The sequence below is a fragment of the Perognathus longimembris genome, chromosome 6 (genome assembly GCF_023159225.1).
Source record: "Perognathus longimembris pacificus isolate PPM17 chromosome 6, ASM2315922v1, whole genome shotgun sequence".
Taxonomy (NCBI): domain Eukaryota; kingdom Metazoa; phylum Chordata; class Mammalia; order Rodentia; family Heteromyidae; genus Perognathus; species Perognathus longimembris.
Genome location: NC_063166.1, coordinates 59,398,459 through 59,415,794, shown reverse-complemented (window position 1 = coordinate 59,415,794; position 17,336 = coordinate 59,398,459). Strand labels below are relative to the sequence as shown.

At 37.3% G+C, this 17,336-nt stretch overlaps 1 protein-coding gene across 1 annotated transcript in view; it reads left to right on the top strand.

The window, feature by feature from the left end:
• LOC125353258 (SLX4 interacting protein) overlaps positions 1-17,336 on the top strand; it is a 69,524-nt gene that overhangs the window by 19,662 nt on the left and 32,526 nt on the right.

The window sequence follows — 17,336 nt, the reverse complement described above, 5'->3', positions numbered from 1 at the left end:
CTAGTTTTGGGTATTAATGATGGTTGTATTTTTTTGCCAGACAGTTCAAAAATCAAAAGAGCAGTCTTCTTGGTTTTTCTTTTTCTTTCTCTTTTTATGTTCACTGATCTGCTTGTTTATACTTTGGATTTGTATTGAGTTGTCTTTTTCTTATTATTTTTCCTCTTTTTTTTTTTCTGTTGTCACTCCCATTAAAGTCCTTAATCAGCTTTTGAATCACTGCCACAGCCTTCTGACTTTCTTTCTAACTCATCCACACCTCTGCTGCCCAAATGTTTTTTGAAACAAACAACAACAGCAACACAAAAAAGATGGTTCCCAGCTTGAAACTCTTAGTGGTCTTGAGTGTTAGTTGCCTAATATCTTTTGTTCAATTTCTTCTTTGCTTCAAACTAGCCAGAATAGGTCTGGATCTTCAGCAGAGAAGTTGATGGAAAGTATTAGGTATTAGGGAAAGCCAAGAGTGACATTCTGAAGTTACTCAAACAGGACAGTCTCAGCACAAGTTGTCCATGTGCCATTTCAGCTCATCAGTGAAGCTCAGTAGTCATCTGCAAGCTCTGACTGGGTATCAGAAGCATCTGTTCCTGCCCATAGAAATAGACTGCACAGCATGTGGCCACAACCTTGTGTGGTTCCATCTAATCTAATGCAAGACAAAACTAGGACCTGCTATCCTAGGTGCTAGCAAGTCAGAAAATGCAAAATGGTGGCCTTTACCTTGTAAATGTGAAACTTATTAGAGGTAGGAAAGTTACCAAAACGAGAGTGGAGTCCAAAATTTTGGGTGACTGGGCACAAGCTAAGTTACCCACTAAAATTTTCCTTTTGACTTCCTTTTTCCATGAGCTTACAAACAACAATAAGCTATTGTCTAACCACACAGTTTTCCCAACTATACAGAACGCACATGCTCACCATGCACTCTTAAGATGATCCAAGCCTCAAGTCCCAGCTCTAGATCCAGGATTTCTGATTGGTTTTTCTGCCCCTCTAGTTAACACAAAGCCTCTAGAATGAACTAACTTTTCAACTAAATTATGAAGTCAACTATTGCTAACATACTTTAAATAAAATAGGTTAAGTAAAGCCAATAAACATAGTTAAGATACATGAATGTGTATGTGATGCAGCATGCAAGAATCATTTTGCCTTTTGTACCTATGAAGCAAATAGTTGCTATAGATGTCATCCTTATTTATTTTATGTTTCCTGTATTTTTAATCTTTCAGCTGATCAGGATTCTTTACCTTCATCCCTAAGGGATTGGAGTACTCTTGATGAGGTTGCTGTTGTTTCACTAATATTTAGCACTGCATATGCTCTACCCAGAAAAACTCAACACATTCCTTGTGGTGTTTTTGTTTGTTTGTTTGTTTTATTTTTTCTGTGTGTTTTTGTTTTTTTTAAGATAGATTTTTGTCTTCTCTAGATGAAAGAAGTTTGATGCAGTCCACTCACCACCCCTGTCCCATCTATCTGTGCTATGAGAATTGCTGAGGAGGCTCTGGTGAATTGCTGCTGTCGATATAGGCACTTGATATATATCACAGCAGCCTTTGTGAGCTCAAGCTTACATTGTTTACTCCAAGCAGAACCTTCATCTTTGCCATTGTGGCCATATTACTTGTGAAACCTGTTCACTGGCTCTTTGGCAGCTAGGGAAAGAGGCCAGCTTGCTTTCATGAGATGGGTCATCTTGTCTACCTCAAGTGGTGAGCATTCACTTAAAATACAAACTTTTTCCATAACGTTTCCAAAGTCTCCTTGTTACCAGTCCCTTTGAGTTCCTTCCAGTAGATCAAGTGACTTACTTGTCTGGCTATAGGTTATAATTGATGGCAAAATTTTGACCATGTAATCACCAGATGAACTACCCTGTCTTGAGCTTTTGTGACCTTTAGGCACCATTTATTTTGGTCATTAATCTTCCTAGAAGTTCTTTCTTTCTCTCTAAGGGTGTCTGTCCCATCAAGGTTTTCTGCTCACTTAGGAATAGCCTTGGTAACAGTGTCCTGCTCATGTTGGGCTCCGTACCATTTTGCAAAAAGTTCTGGGAAACAGGGAAATCATTTGGCATAAGATGGCATTCTTGCACAGATTTTCATATGCACAAATAGTATACTCTTGTTACTCCCTAGGGCAACTGTGCTCAGCTTCACCTGGTATAATGAATTTCAGTGCTCATAGCTCATTCTGTCAGAAGAACTCATTTCTCCCACTAATCATCCTTGTTATTGCACAGTACGAAGACAGCTTCTTTGAGGATAGAAATGGCACATATACTAGTCTTAGGTTCAGGCATCAAGCATTCCAACTACTCAGGAGAATGCTGGGCAAGCTAGCTGCCTTATAGACATTCTAGCCTCCAATTTGGCTTGTGGGACACCAGGTTCAGGAGGAGCCCCTCTCCATGAGGAAAATCATTGTTACTCAGTTGGTCTTGGCCAAATGTCTTTGGAGAGTTTCTGTGGCCATAACCAGTTTGTCCCTTTACAGTTCCCAGAACATGATGTTTTCTCTTAACATGGGCCCTTTCACATTCTTCTTCCAAGGTTCAGAGCAAGATTCTCACCACCTCTGTGACTGTGCTTAAGTATTTTTTTTTTTATCTTAATGACCCCTGTCTGATTCTCCATAACTTTTTCCTTGGGGTACTTCCACTCTTCTTCCAGTGTTTTCAGTTTACCTTTTAAAGCAGAGGCATTCATTCCACTTACTGCCCTTATTCCCAGATGGGCTTCTGTCTCATTAAGAAATGGATACTTGTCCTGTTCAACCCTACTTGGGATCCAGACAGACACTGAAGAGCAGGATAAAGGAACCAATATTGCTGGGCTCTAGGCCTGTGTCTATTGTGTCAGTCTAGCCTGTAGAACAAAAGACAGAGGTTTCTGGTTGCAAATTACTAAGTAGCCTTTTTGGTTTTCAGGAAGTCAAAATCCTAATGTAAGATTGCCCTATAAGATTCAACTGGGGACCAAAATTACCTTCCTTCCAACCCACCCTATCCTAGCCATCCTTTAGTTGCTATTACTAGTGTCAACAACCATGTAATAACCCTGGTTGGCTCTTCCTCATGCTTATGGCAGATCCTTGGTATAGCCATCATTCTTCTCCCCATCACTCCTACCATGCCAATCCAGTGTTTAAGATAAAACTCAGGCTTTCTACAGCTAAGCAAGCACTAGGCTATACCTTCAGCCCCAAAACTGCCATTCTAAACTCTTGTTCTACAGAAGAGAGACAGCCTTGGAGTTTAGCCTTGTCCAGAGGTTGCATAGGTACTAAGTGTCAGAGGCAGTGTGAAATGCTGTCTCCTTTCAGTTCTTCACTGCTTTGCATTCCAACGAAGAAGAATGCTGTGCATTTTTTAAATAAAAATTTCTTTTTGTTATGAAAACATAGCTCTCATTAAATTAACCAGAAACAGTATTCTTGGACTGGCATGTGACTATACTTGTTTTAGAGTTTGTATCTTTATTCTCTGATCATGAGGTGGAAAAGGAGAAGTAGACCCAGTGCAAATCTTATGGAGCTGCAAGCACTTGATTTGCTGCAGTATCTAAACATAGCCTACATTGTTTGTTTGTTTTTATGGAGCAGTAATTTTTTTTACTGACTCTTCTATTCTGTATAAAATTTTCTTGTAGTTAACATCTAAGAAACCCAGTCCCTTGGCAAATGCTCTAAAATAAATTAAATTTTCCTGGGCACTGTGGTTTCTGTCTACAGAGGCTTTCTTCTTGGCTGTTGTTCTCATCATACTGATCTAAAATCTCAGTTGAAGTCTGCAATGGAAATAGCAGCCTTCTGCTCTTCTTTTTGTGGCAGTCACCCCAAGTACAGTGTGCAGAATATAAGGGAGAACTACTAAGGCTTCCCCTCTCTGTTAAACCTACCTCCCTTGCAGCATCCTGTGGTGGATGGAACCCCGCATCACTACCTTGCTAGGAAATCAGTGGGTGTTCACACAAGAGGAGAAAGAGAAAAAGACAAGCATGGCCAAAATAAGCAAGTTCTTCCTATTCTTCCCTCTGTCTGAGTAACATTCCCCTCCTTTCCCCAACTCCTGATACAATGCAAGATACCTGCCAAAAAAAGCTTTCCTCTTGCTCTTCAGACAGCCTTGCCTCGTGAGCCCTTCACCCTGGCTGGCATCCCCATGAGTACAAATCTGTATATGTAGTCTTTTATTATGTATTTATTTTCCCAGTCCACAGAAAACAGGGCCTTTTCCTATGTAAAATAAATTTTGGAAATGAAGCACTTTTTCCCCTTTGAGCCCAGCCCTTCCTACATACAAACTCTGAGGCCTTTTCAGAAAAGTTGTCTGACAGCACCACCCATGTACTTCCTTTCAGTTAGCATTTCTCTTACACATTAACAAATACTGTATATCCACCAACTGTTAGACCTGAGTAAACACAGGCCCTTGATAAATATTACTGTTTTTACCTCTACTTTTGTGTGAGTCAGATGCTCCAGTGGAGTGTTGGTATCTGCTCATACTGGGCACACTGGGACAGGAGGGAACTGTGCCCAAAGCCAAAAGTGTAGGACAGCAAAGCAAGAATTAGTAGACGTAGTAACATACCACAGCATATTTTCAGTTACCTGCTAATCAATTAAATGTTCTTAACTTTGTAGACACTGTTTTTTCTGTCCACAGCCCTTTTACGGGTAGAAATAGATTTCCCTTGGAAAATATGTCCTAGAGCACAATAGAAACATGTGCTTTCTTTTTACACATGTTTAAATAGCTTTGGTTATTATTTACATTTCTTCCCGTAATGTACTCAGTCAAAACATTTTATAGGCTTTCATCCACACATGGAAAGCTTTTAAAAGGCCAATAATGAAAGCAAGGGCCTATAAGCCCTTTAGTGAATGTGCCACAATTTCAACACAGGTTACTTTTCCAGGAATAGCCAATTTGTAAATCTTTAAGTCTTAAATGTTTCACTAAAAGTGTGCTAAAGCATCAGTGACAACTAAAGATGCATTGTTTTCTTAAGAACTGAGGTTATTCTAGCCATTCAGTATAACATGTGGAGAGAAAACATCTCTGAACTTTACTAGTCATGTTTTCACTTGTTGTAGTCACCTGTCACAGACATTGCAACTGTTGTGCAATGCTTCATCCTTTGCCTACTTAACTTTACAAGAAATTAAAGTATAAAAATAAAAGCCTGATTGATAAGACTACAAAAAGGTGAGTATTCTTTTTCACATATGAAGTGGGTATTGAATTTCAATGTGAACTACCTAGATGTTTGCAGTCTGTATAAACCTCTTTACTATTAGTCTTCAAGTACACTGCTTCTTTTCTCTCTCTGTTTCCCACCAGCTACTTCTTCCTGAACTCACAACTTGAGCATCATAAAGGTGACAGTTCTTCCTTCTGAAAACCCAGTTTACAATTACAATACCATTTGTTTTGGTTTCTCCCCTTGGTCAAGACAAACTTGCAGATGTTTGTGTGTTATTCTATAATGTATTTAATGAGCTAATAGTCATGCATATACACTAAAAATACAACTTGGTGTTTTTATCATCGTCCACTTTTTCCTTCCTCCCATTCTAATGCCAAGATTTTAAATTTCGTATTAATGAAGTTTCACATCACTGATTTTTAATAACCATAAAAAGTGATCGAGACAGATAATAATCTGACAGATTAAATGTCATTGAGAACCCTCTGAGTTTTAAAAGGTATAAAGGACCAGTATGCAGCCATTTACATAGAATAATACACTGGCTTAGTGTTTGGGGACCGAAGTTTGCTAACTGAATATCTTGGGAATTTTCAACACAACACAAATGATTAAAAGCCAGAGAGCTTTCATTTTCAGACTCCCTAATATGGCACTGTAACTATTGTAATTTTTTTAATGTAGAGATTCTAAATGTATGTCTTTTTTAAGTTACTAAATTCATTTGACTCTTTCAGTGTATAATCAGAACACATACATACTTAACATGAAAGCTTCTGAACACCAGGCAGAGATGTGTGCTTCCTCTGATACTGTAGACATTTTATCCTGTCTCAAGTGAATCTGCCAAAAATTTCTGAGTAAGATGGGTATCTGTGAAGCATTAAGAACTTAAGAACTGCTGGGTAGTTCCTAGGGAGCTGAGTGAAGGCAGTTTAATAACTTTAGATACCTTAATTATATAGCTTACTTATATTTATTATTCATCCCCAGTTCTGTCATCACTTAAAAGACTAATCTCCAATCAGATTCAAATTTTATTTTAACTATTTAATCATAAATTATGTTACATAATGGGAAGCTTGGCCTAAATATTTTGTGAAAAATCTTGAACATTATCTGTGTCTACATTAAACAAAAATAAAACTTAACGCCTTATAACCTCAAATATTTTTTAAATGCTTAAAAGAGGTCCTAAAGTTTTAGGTGGAGATCAAAGTGCAGTTTAAGGTCACAGATGATATGTCCAAGTAACTGTGTCTGCTTTGTATTATGTATTTATTTAGTGAATATATAGATATGTATATAATCACACAAATACAAATTTCTCTTGGAGAAAATGAAAGCTATGAGGATTAAAGGGGCATATCAAAATATGATTTCCTTATAAATATTTTCAGGAATTTGACTTAATTGCAACCAGAAGTCTGACCTGGAAGTGTAGTGTTTTGACCCCCTAGCTGTCTGGTTTCCTATTTGTGGTGTTTTGCTCTCCCCCAACTGTGAGAAACTCTGTTTTACATGGTTTTAACTTCATGTACTCTTAGAAATGCTGAAGTAGAAAATACTCCCTTGGGGGGAAAGAAATGCTCATTATTTACAAGAATGACTTGTAAAAGTTTCTCTGAAATAGAAAACATTTTTTAAACACATAGCAAATCTTTCTTTATGAGATGTGTTTGAAAGTAAAACAGTCTTTGAGTTTTCCACCAAGGTAATGTGAACTTTGGAAAGATTTAATCCTTTTTCATGGTGTACATTTATCCTTAATCTAGTAAAGTGCACTTTAATTTTTAAAAGTATAGAGTTTATAAAGTCTTTTGTAAGGAAACTTTTTCAACCCCTTCCCCATTTTTATCTCATTAATACTTTTTCCTCGAGCTTGTAAGGAGAGTAAAAGTTAGGCTGAATAAATCTTAGGGAGGCTACTGTTGGAGTGGATACAAGACAGCATTGGAATTTGGGGAAATTATTGGACAAGAACACATACTGTAACAAGATTAGTGCATCCATGCATCATTTGGTGTGAGCAGATTTGCTGAATTTGGTTAAATGATGGAGAACATTGTTTCCGTGTTGCCATTTATAGCTTAGCTGTGTGATCAATTGATATCCCGTTTTAAAAAGGCAGCAACATTTTCAGCCAGAGTAAATCACTCTTAACTATTTCAGAGGTTTAAAAAAAAAAGCACTGTAGTTCCCACTTACTTAACTCAAGAATATTTTCTTCTCTATTTTTTAATACAACAGTTTTATTAAAAGATATAATTTGCCTAGTACTAACCTTGAGGCTTTGGGACAGCACCCAGGCCCCAGGACTGGGAAAACAGATATAATTTACATATCATATAAGTTGCCCATTTCAAGTATCCAGTACAGTACAGGTTTCTTTTTCAAATATTTACAGAGTTGTGCAAGCATCACCAGAATCAATTTTAGTAGATTTTCCTCACAGTAGGAAGAAAGAAACCCTGTACTCATTAGCAGTTACTCTCATTTTCCACTAATGCCCCTATCATCCCTAGCCCTAGGGAAACCATTACTTTCCATTTCTGGACATTTCATATAAATCACTAGGTGGTTTTTTGGTCTTCTTTCACTAAAGAGGCAAGTTTTCAGAATTCATTACGTTGTGATATATATCAGTAGTATTTCATTTCTTTTTATTGCCAGAAAATATTCCACTATATGGATATACAACATCTTGCTTATCTGTCTGTTGGTGAAAGGACATTTTGAGTTATTTTGAGGGCACTGTGTTTGATTTTAGGGAGAAGGCAGTGTTGGGGGTGGAGCACAGGAATTCATGGGTGTTTATTACCTAGCTGTATCCTGAGCTCTGGGATGTTTTTTTGTCCAGTCCTGAGGCTTGAACTCAGGGCCCGGGCACTGTCCCTGAGCCTCTTTGTGCTTAAGGCTAGCACTCTGCCACTTGAGCCACAGCACCACATCCAGCTTTTACTGGGTAGTTTATTGGAAATAAGAGTTTCAGAGATTTTTCTGCCCAGGCTAGCTTTAAACTGCAATCATCAGATCTGAGCCTCCTGAATAGCTAGAATTACAGGCGTGAGTCCCTGGTGCTCAGTGAGACCTGGGATATTGTGAGCATTTGTATATTTTTTGTTGTTGTTGTGTCTGTTGTTCACAACATATCTCCTGCTTCGATTTTTTTTTTAAGTCTGAAGGTATTCAGAGCCCTTCACAGCGCCCTCCCTGAGCCACAGTTTCTTGTTATACTTTCCCCTTTCAATGGTCTACTTTTTTCCTTATCTGTATCTTAGCTATGGGCTCTCCTCGTCTCCACACACCACAGTGAGTTTCTTCATTCAGTCTTTTTCAGTTTTAACCTTCCCAGTATCATTTTCCTAACTACAAAGAAGTTGACCTTTTGAAGCCCCCCCCCTCATCTTTTTTCTTTCTTTCTTTTCTTTTCTTTTTTTTTTTTTTTGCTTAGCTCTTTTTCCTTAAAAAAAAAAAGTGATGTACAGAGGGTTTACCATTTCATAAGTCAGGTAACGAGTCCATTTCTTTTGGACCAATGTCATCCATTTCATCACTCCCAGTTTTCCCTTCCCATCCCCACCCACAAGTTGTATAGTTCATTTTCCACATAGTATCTACTGAGTAGCCCATCTTCTTATCTCAGTCTCTTGAGTATTGGGATCATAGGTGTGTACCACCACTCTTGGCTTTCTATAGATTGACTTTAGTAAATCTGTTCATTTCTCCTGGACCTATATGTAGAAATAAAATTCCTAGATGATTTTCAGTCTCTATGGTAACACATTGAGGAACTTCCAAACTATTTTCCAAGTGGCTGCACCATTTTACATTTCCCAATAGGAGTAGGTATATAGGAGTATTCTGTGTTCTTTGTCTTCTCCATCACTTACTTTTCTGTTGATTGTAGCTATCCTAAGGGGTCTGAAATGGTATCTCATTGGGAATTAGATTTGTATTTCACTGGTGATTAATGATATTTACCATCTATTCAAGTATAATTAGCTATTTTATTTCTATTAACATAATTGTACCAAAGAGTTTCATTGTGACACATGCATGCTTTTGTGTGTGTGTGTGTGTGTGTGTGTGTGTTCTGATCAAATTCACCCTGTTTATATTACCCTTTTTTAGCTTTTCTCTTTCATTGCTCCCCATCATACTAAATAAATTTGAATGAATTTCAGCATACTGTTTTTGCACTCACACACATGCATGCCTGTGTGTGTGTGTGTGTGTGTGTGTGTAACTTCAATCATTCACCTTTGTCACTCTATCCTTTCTTCCTGCCCCTTCTACATTTTATGTTTTTATAGAAAAGTGCCTGTTTAGGTCTTTTTCTATTTTTAACTAAATTCTTTGTTTATTGTTGAGCAGTAGGAGTTCTGTATATATTATAGATATAGTCCTGTCAGATACATGATTTGCAAGATATTTCTTCTTTTCTGTAGATTGTCTTCTTGCTGTCTTCATAGTGTTCTTTGAAACATAAACATTTCAAACTTTGATTATGTCCAGTTGATCCATTTTTGTTGTGGTTGTGCTCTTATTGTTATGTCTAAGCAGCCACTCCAATCTAAGGTTATGAAGACTTATACTTGTTTTTTCTAAAGTCTTTAAATGTTTAACTCTTAACATATAGGTCTTTAATCTGTTTTAAGTTAATTTTATATATAGTGTGAGGTAGGGATCTAATTTCATTATTTTTACAGATGTTTCCATGCCATTATTAAAAAGACTTTTCTGTCCATTTAATTTTCTTGGCTCCTTTGTTAAAAAACAATCGAGAGTAAATACAACTGCTTCTTTCCAGAATTTCAACCATATTTCTATATGTTTGTCCTTTTCTGCTGTTAACTATTTTGATCACTTTAGCCTTCTAAAATAAACCTGAGATTAACCTCCTGTTCTTTGCACAAACTTTTTTTATCTTTTCTAGTGGGAAATTTACCGCTTAGGATTGAGAATCTGTTTTAACTTAATTAGTACAAGCATAATGTTTAAATGATGAGCACCTAATTTTTAATGCATTTATAACCAAGTTGACCCATCCATACTTGTAAAGTCTGACTAGAGAAGCTCATGGATGTCTGTATTCCTTAAAATTAAATGAGTTTAAAAAGCCTAAGTTACTGTCCTTATTCAAGGATAATGTATTATTGAAGACTTAAGGAAGATGAGGAATTTTCAGTCACATTTTGCTCATTTTTATTTTTCCTTTGACTTGATCTCTACTGAGAAAAACTAATGATAGTTACAATTCACAGCATAGTACACATTGTCTTTCTACCCAGCTAAGCTCTCATTTGTAGCAAAGGGACAAATTAAAATCAAGCAAGGGAAAGTTGAAACAATATACCTCAACCAAACCCGCATTACAGAAAATTCTCAAAGACATTCTACACATAGAAATTCTTTTAATTTCTTAAAATCATGTTTGACTGTGGACCTTTATGCCTTTCAACAGAGTTTCATCAGTATATATTGGAATTTTTGCTTTAATTTGAACTTTACACCTCGGTCACTGGTCCTTCTCTCTAAAGATTAGTTTACTTTTTTTTCAACTTTCTCCAGCCTCTGTTTCCTTGAAAACTACCACATACCTGAAATGAATCCACAAAACTGAAGGTACTTTTATTATACATCATCTAATTTTGCTTGTGTTAATAACCCAGCCTGCCTCTAATTCTTTCTTTGAGATGTTCCTTGCTCATTTTTTCTGTGGCTACTCATCAACTTTACCTTCTCTCACTTGAATTTGTTAAAAGAAAAAGTGGAAACCAAATAAATTTAATGAAGTTCATTTAGGCAAAGAACAAGATCAGGCAGCACTCTCAACCAAAGAAGTTCAGAGAACTTTTCTAGCAGTATGAACAAAGGCTATTGTAAAATGAACATGGAAGCACAACACAGAAATTAAGTCATTGGCTAGTGGTGAATAGTCTTATTTGGGCATAGTTTGATGGGATATCTTTAGTTATGTAATAGATTGGCTACTTGACTATCTGTAATTGGCAAAACCTTAACTCAGAATTAATCAGTTACGAGAAATGCCTCTAAGTTACATTTCAGTTTGTTTACAGAAACAACCTAAGGCTAATGGCATCCTGCTTCTTTTGCTTTAACAGTTTGCAGTAGCTTTCATCAATTTCAACCATTTGATGCTCTGTTTGAATATATGTTACAGGTTTTTTTGTTGTTGTTTTGAGTTTTTTTAAGAAGAGAAACTGAATTTGTTATACATTTTCCTAACAAACAAAAGGCTTCCAAATAATTTAGGAAATACTAAGTGACTTCTTTGAAAAATAGAAAATAAAGCAGCACAAAAAATGCTGAGAACTAATCCAAGCTTATTGTTAATTGTGGTGAAATGTGCAATATAAAGCTAAATTTTTTAAATTGTCTTCAAGTAGTTGTACAGAGGAGTTATCATTCAACATGTGAGTTTATAAGTAGAGTGCATTCATCCTTTTGCTTCCTCTCTCTTGATACCATACTTCCCCTCAATTTTCCTAGTTTCACAGGATATGCATTGAATATTAGACTGCATTTCCTCCCTTTCTCCAATCCTGAAGCTAGATATTTTAAAATATTTATATACTACTTAGAACAGTTATTTCTAAAACATAAGATCTTAGAAAAGCCAAAAATAAAAGAAAGAAAAGATATCTAACAACTACTACTGCATGTTGAAGCAGGTAGATTAAGGTCAGATAAAGTGCTACAGCAAATAACATTCTAAAGTTTGAATGTCCATTAAAGGTTCAGTCATTGAACAAGTAATCACGCCAAACGTCATGATGCATGCAATACAGTTTCATACAAAAACAGGTAGAACTAAAGAGAAAATCTTAAATCCACTATGAAAGAAACTTTAATTGGTCAATTAAATAACATGAATATAACTGAATGGAAGTATTTCAAATGCCTGGTCCAATAGACATGTTTTGAGCACTGAATTTAGTACCAATACAATGTCCATTTTCATTAAACTTACAGAGAATATTTATAAAATTAGAATATAGACTAAGCAATCATCAATAAATTTCAAATACACTCATGCATATAAACATCCTCTCCATACAATTAAATTAACTTATGGATCAATAACAAATAGATATTCTAGAGAATTAAAATGTGTATGCGTTGGACTGGGGATATGGCCTAGTGGCAAGAGTGCTTGCCTCGTATACATGAGGCCCTGGGTTCAATTCCCCAGCACCACATAAACAGAAAATTGCTAGAAGTGGCGCTGTGGCTCAAGTGGCAGAGTGCTAGCCTTGAGCAAAAAGAAGCCAGGGACAGTGCTCAGGCCCTGAGTCCAAGCCCCAGGACTGGCAAAAAAAATAAATGTGTATGCATAAAATATGGATCAAAGTGAACCTTAGTTAAAAATAGAAAATATTTAAAATGGAAGGAGAATTGTATTCATAAACTGCTTTGTTAAGTGGCATCTCCTTTTACAACTATTTACAGATAATTTTTAAAAAGAAAAGAAAAAGAAAAAAGTCGCTTTTCAGAATTTGTAAGATATGCCTATGAAGGGTAATTTATAGTCCTAAAAGGCTGCTATTTAGAAAGGCTGAAAATGAATTGGTGAAGAAATTGAGTTTTACAGGTGGCTCATACCTGTAATCCTAGCTAGTCGGGAGGCTGAAATCTGAGGATCATGGTTCAAAGCCAGACAGGGTAAGAAAATCCATGAGACTCTTATCTCCAATTAACCACCAGAAAACTAGAAGTGGTGCTTGGCCCAAGTGCCTTGAGCTGAAGAGCTCAGGGGTAGTACCCAGGCCCAGAGTTCAAGTCTCACAACCGACTTTAAAAAAAAAATGTAGGTTGTGATTTTTAAAAAAAAATAATAAGTGCAAAGAATATGCAGGAAGGAAAGAAATTAATCAGGCTGGTGGCTCACCCTTGTAAACTTACTCAGAAGGCTGACATCTGAGGGTTATGATTCAAAACCAGCAGAGGCAGGAATATCCTTGAGACTCTTATCTCCAATTAATGACCTATAAATCAGAAATAGAGCTGTGGTTCAAGTGATAGATCATATCCTTGAGCAAAAATGTTAAGGCACAGTGCCCAGGCCCCAGGATTGGCACACTATATTAGAAAGAAAGAAAAAAGAAAAGGAAGAAAAGAGAGAAGATACATAGTAGAAAAGGTATTTCAGGGTCATATGTAGTAGCACATATCTCTAATCCCAGTTAAAATTTAGCTTTGGGAAGTAAATTATCATGAAGAAAATTGATAGAGAATGATCTAAATAAAAAGTGAGGAGAAATATTAGGGGCAGGAATATTACCAATGAAGCCAACTGGTTATCAGTGGAAATTAAAATTATGACACCAACTAAATGGTGACAATTATAAATACCACTTCGTGTTAAAAATTTGAGTTATTTGGTGAAATCATGCAACTTATAGAATGATGTAAATTGCAAAGCTGAGTTAAAAATAAATACAAAACCTGAAAAGACGCTTTTAAAGAATTTGAACCACAACTTTAAAAATCATCAAGTTTAGACATACAGAGTGAATGTTTTCAAAAATTAAGAGCTAAGTAATTCTGGTTTTATGTACTTGAATAAGAATTAACATGTCGGGGCTGGGGATATGGCCTAGTGGCAAGAGTGCTTGCCTCATATACATGAGGCCCTGGGTTCAATTCCCCAGCACCACATATACAGAAAACGGCCAGAGGTGGCACTGTGGCTCAAGTGGCAGAGTGTTAAGCGCCTTGAGCAAAAAGAAGCCAGGGACAGTGCTCAGGCCCTGAGTCCAAGCCCCAGGACTGGCCAAAAAAAAAAGAATTAACATGTTGAGCTATGTTTTATGAGTCTAGTATAACTTGATACTAGAAAACAGGTCAAAGAGGAGGAAATTACAAATCAATCTTGTTCAAACCTAAAAGCAGAAATTTTAAGTCAAATTTAGCGATGTGGGAAATAGGATAGTGACATTCAAAATCTTAGTGTTTATAGTATTTATTAAAGAAGAACCAGTTGTACAGGGTGCAGAAAAGACATCCACAGTTAACAATAAAAAATACTTAGAAAGTACTAATTGTCTGCATAAAAAGCCAGTAGCAAAACATAAAATAAAAGTTATTTGAAAGAGGTATGATGACTCGTACCTCTCTAATTCCAGTACTTCAGAGACTGAGGCTGATTGCAAGATTGAGGCAGTCTGGATTACTTAATGAGATCCTTTGGACAAATTCAGTCCCGCCACTGTATTCCCATTCATCCCGTCTCAGAGCATTTGGTGGGTTTCATTATTCTGTATTCATATATATGTACACATATGGATCCTTATCACTCCTCATTTTTCCTTCCTTTCCTCTCCTCTTCCCGCTGATCCCTTTCTAATAATAGTCCCTTTATTTTTTAATTAATGGAAATTTTCTTATTTTTAAATAGAGATTCCACACATTTATTCAGTCACTGATTTTTTTATATTACATACTCTTTTCATGTTCCCCACATGGAGCCGAACTGTTACCTGAATATCTTTAATATTAAGAATTTAAGGGGCTGGGGATATAGCCTAGTGGCAAGAGTGCCTGCCTCGGATACACGAGGCCCTAGGTTCGATTCCCCAGCACCACATATACAGAAAACGGCCAGAAGCGGCGCTGTGGCTCAAGTGGCAGAGTGCTAGCCTTGAGCGGGAAGAAGCCAGGGACAGTGCTCAGGCCCTGAGTCCAAGGCCCAGGACTGGCCAAAAAAAAAAAGAATTTAAAAGAGTCAGAGAAATGGATTAAATGTAGGCAACTAGGCCCCAAGCCCAGGTAGTAAGGTTAAGAACGTGGGTTCACGGGGCTTAGAATATATGTGTATCTTCAGGCTTTTGGAAGTGGCGAACTTAGCTGAAGCTGGAAAAGATTGAATGACAGAAATTAAAAGGTTGCAAAGTAACAGCACAAAGAAGACACACTGACCCTCAGAAACATTTTACTTGGACTATACAGTAGCAGATTTAGAATGAGACTGCTCATCAAAATTTGGATTACTGTTTTTTTGGGATGCCACTTCCCTAGAGTTTAGTGGCAGCTTATGGCTGGAGTTGAGTCTTGCCGTCCCCTTTAAATTAAGCCATGCATTCTCTCCACTTTGCCTGTCACAACCCAGCCCTATTCCTGTTACCTGTCTTGCCCCATAGGCTCTATGTTCATAACTTCCATTGAATTGATAACGAAGAACTGAGTTCCACATGAGTAGGTGTGGCATCTTCACTTGGCATTTTGGTGTTGTTTTTTAATAATATGATCCAGGTTGATAAGCAAGAAGTGAACTAGATGCCTTGTCAAGGTTGTTTCTTGTCCTGTGACTCTGCAGACCTGTTAGAATAGTCTTCTCATGGTAGCAGATTTTACAATCTCGGAAGTCGGGACAAGTTCCTCTGAAAGACAGGAAAGATCCCGAGGGTAGACCTCATATGACTTGCTTCTTTGCATGGATGGGGGATGTCCTTGAACAACTAACTAGAAGTTCAAGCAACCAGCTATCTGATTTAGATGGTTGATTAAAAATCTGTTCCCTTTATGTAAGTTCTTTAAAGACAAGTGTGGAGTTTTGTAGAAAATATTAAGTTTTATAAGTACCCAGTATTATGTCACCCTCATCATTATTCATGGCCTGGCAAAGTTAGGACTGTGGGAACCATGATTTTGAATATTATTCAACCAATGCTTTCATATTATCTTAGCATAGTTTTCATACTTAATGTTTAGGGTATATATATATATATATATATTTTTTTTTTTTTTTTTTTTTTGGCCAGTCCTGGGCCTTGGACTCAGGGCCTGAGCACTGTCCCTGGCTTCTTCCCGCTCAAGGGTAGCACTCTGCCACTTGAGCCACAGTGCCACTTCTGGCCGTTTTCTGTATATGTGGTGCTGGGGAATCGAACCTAGGGCCTCGTGTATCCAAGGCAGGCACTCTTGCCACTAGGCTATATCCCCAGCCCTAGGGTATATTTTTTACAAATGAAAGTAGTAAAAAAGTTGTGGGGAAGAGATCTATAAGTGATAAATCTTTCTCATTGTTAAAAGTCACTAATGACTCCTTGGATAATGAGATTAATGACGCAGGAAGTCTGTGGTACTCACCTACAAAAGTAACGAGGTGACAAGCTGTTTTTTAAATAAATTTGATTGAAGCAGTTATTTAACTCATTTAAAAAATATGAACCTAAACAGTTTGCCTCATTTGTTTTGGCACCAACTAGACAACTTTATTGCGACTCAAAGTCTCTAAATGTCTTGAATTTATAAGTGAAATTTTTAGATTAGGACCAAATATTCCACTTACAAATTGTTTCCCAGTTGTGATCTTAGACAAGGATTCTGTATATGTATCTTCTAAAACCTGACAGATGGGGCTGGGGATATAGCCTAGTGGCAAGAGTGCCTGCCTCGGATACACGAGGCCCTAGGTTCGATTCCCCAGCACCACATATACAGAAAATGGCCAGAAGCGGCGCTGTGGCTCAAGTGGCAGAGTGCTAGCCTTGAGCGGGAAGAAGCCAGGGACAGTGCTCAGGCCCTGAGTCCAAGGCCCAGGACTGGCCAAAAAAAAAAAAAAAAAACAAACATAAAACCTGACAGAATTCTTGACTTTTAGTTCCCATCAAATAGCTGCTTTCTCATACCTACCCATCATCAGCACTAGTGAAGATCACATGTAGGTCTACAGCATACTTCAAAAGGATGCACATAGAAGCTTTATTTAATGAAGACTTTATCTCAGACCTAGTTTCCTCCCCCCCCCCCCCTTTGGGGGGATCCATATTGGCATGTGGCTTGAAAAGAATCAGATCCTGGGTGCTGTCCCTGAGCTCTTTTGCTCAAGGCTAGGAAACTCTCTACCACTTTGAGCCACAGCTCCACTTCTGGTTTTTGAATGGTTAATTGGAGAAAAGAGTCTCACAGGGACTTTTCCTACCCCGGCTGGCTTTGAACCATGATCCTTAATCTCAGCCTCCTGAGTAGCTACGATTACAGGCTAGCATTATCAGTGCCTGGCTCCAAGTTTCTCTGTATGTTTTAAGTGACAATATCAAACTTGTGATTTTTTTTATTCTCTTTTCATCCCAGACTTTCTAGAAAGGACAT